The 2508-nt window shown below is 27.2% G+C and overlaps 1 long non-coding RNA gene across 1 annotated transcript in view; it reads right to left on the minus strand.

Moving 5' to 3' along the window:
* LOC112505109 overlaps positions 1-919 on the minus strand; it is a 6663-nt gene extending 5744 nt beyond the window's left edge. Inside the window, exons 1-2 of the long non-coding RNA XR_003068325.1 lie at positions 840-919; positions 346-402 (exon numbers count right to left, since the gene is read on the minus strand). This is a non-coding gene — a long non-coding RNA (uncharacterized LOC112505109). The remainder of the gene's footprint in view (positions 1-345; positions 403-839) is intronic.
* Between the last annotated feature and the right edge of the window lie 1589 nt (positions 920-2508).

Here is a 2508-nt window from a genome sequence, read left to right on the forward strand (position 1 = left end):
ATAATCTATATTTATCCTTATCAAAAATTTAAAACTACACATGATTATTGACTGCTTATGATTTAATATAATATTTAAAATTAAATTATTTTTGTCAATACCGAAAATAACGAGATATTATAATAACTGAGTTTTATTATAATAATAATAAGTAAATATTAAAAAATGTTTTTTTAAACAAAATTAAACCCCATCATCAAATTATAGAAAGCAACATGTAACGAAAACAAGATTCAGATTATGAAGAAGAGGATGATTGCATAAGAAAAGATTTTGATTCTTAATTTCGATCAGATGAATCAAAAAATAGTATAGAAAGCAAGATGGATAAGAAAGAATACTTACAGAAATAGTTTGGATACTTGACATATATTTGGCTGGATTTGGGGATCTGCAAAAACCCTAAAACACAAATTAGCAACAGAAATTGGAAGAACAAGTTTGAAATGATTAACGATGGAGTTTCCATTCATATGGAACCATGAATCATAAAAACAAACACGAAGCAATTCTGAGAAAAATGAATACGAATTCAGATGAAACAATCAGGAACCTAAAAGATATTGAAAACCCACAAGGGAATCGGAATACGAGATCCAAAATGTTTCTGAATCAAAAGAAAGAACACACGGTCGTGAATTAAAAACAAGAAAGACCACGCAATTGTGAATTAAATACCAGATCTAGATCAAAAACCAGAATGTCGTGAATGAAGAACAAGAAACACCACATGATTGTGGATTAAATACGAGATCTAGATCAAAAATCAAAATGTGTCTGAATCAGCGAAGAAAGAACGCATATCTAAATTAAAACATGTAAAAAGAAAGAGGAATTACCAGATCCCCAAATTGAAAATGCTCTCCTTCTGCGCTCTCCTTCAAACCCTTTCTCTTTCTCTCTCTATCTCGAATGACTCAGGTGATAGAAATGAGGAACAAAGAGATGGGCCTTTGTTTTAAACCCAACATCCACAATACATTATTTCTTCTATTTCTATTTTCTTTTAAATTATAAATTCTGCCTTTATTTTTTCAAATTCACATTCCAAAAACCAATGCTTACTTTTGAGTCGGTTTAACAATAAATTGTTTTATTTTTATATTTGTTTCTTAAATTAAAAACAATAAATACAGTGTATATATATATGTATATATATATATATATTTTCACTATCCATCCTTTTAAGTTAAAAAAAATGTTTTTTAGATTTATTTTTAAATGTTTTTATAACTTTCTAAATGTATTTGATTGAAAACTAATTATAAATTATCTCTATTTAATATATATAGAGATCAAAGGTTTTTCATGAGACCCGTAAAACAAATTTATGTTCATTGATCAACTTTATAAGTTAATAATCTAATGGTCTAAAGTTGCACGGTGACAATTTTGTGATTATTGAGAAGTCTCGTAGTAATTTTGTGATTATGGAGGTTCAGATTGGACTTTTTTGTTATCTATCATTTAGGGTAGAAGAAAAATCTATGTACATTTTTATTGGGTTTTTTCCATTATCTATCATTAGACTCTACTAATATATAGGATTGTCTGTATATATTTTGTTTTCATACATGCAGCCACCAAAGGTGATGCTATTTTGATCGTGATAGCCACAACTACAATCTATCATAGATTTTATTGTCTTCTGTTTTTAAGGTGTTTTTTTTTGTTATTATCTTAAGAAAAAGTCGGTTTTTACCATTTCATGATTTTCTCCTTGTCAATGACTTTAATGGCAACGAGGTCTTTGGTTTTGATGTTACGAGCGGTGTAGATTTTGGTAAAATTTTACTCAAACACTTGTGTCAAATATTCCTTTAAATATTGACTATAAGTTTTAAAGACTTTTTTAACTCTGAATTATGTAACTATTGTTGAGTAACATTGATCTAAACCGAGTTATTCGTGCTAATAAATAAATGGTTATGATATTAAAAGTGATTATTGGACAAAAATGATACTCGTTTAACAATAATTTTTAACCGCCGTCAGGGAACGACAAAATCTAAAAGTTTTTGCAAACCACAATTGTTATCTTGTAATTTTGAAACCATAAAGACAAAAAAGCGTTATTTTGACAAACCAAACGACCAAATTTGTAGTTTACTTTATTCCCATTTCAATTTTTTTAAAACGAATTAATTAAAAAATTTATAAATAAATTGTAACTAAAAAAAACATGAAATCCTAATATATTAAAGATTTTTAATGAATTATTATTATGTTTTCGATTTTGGTTTAAAAGTCGGTGGATAATATATATAATATTCTCATCATTTATGCTACTGTATATAAGCGAATAATCGTGTGAAAAGGGAAGTTATGGTGAGTAATGTAAGAAGATATATGAAACACTTGATCATTTTCAATCTCATGTTTATCCATGAATTACGATTTAAAAGAGAATTGATCTCGGTACATCTTATTAGTGTTGTCATTCAATTGGATTGACTCAAGGATAGAGATTGTTTTTTATGTCTTTTCACCATAACTTATTTTCTTATT

This window comes from Cynara cardunculus, unplaced genomic scaffold (genome assembly GCF_001531365.2).
Source record: "Cynara cardunculus var. scolymus isolate 2C unplaced genomic scaffold, CcrdV1 Un_Scaffold_8503, whole genome shotgun sequence".
Lineage (NCBI taxonomy): Eukaryota > Viridiplantae > Streptophyta > Magnoliopsida > Asterales > Asteraceae > Cynara > Cynara cardunculus.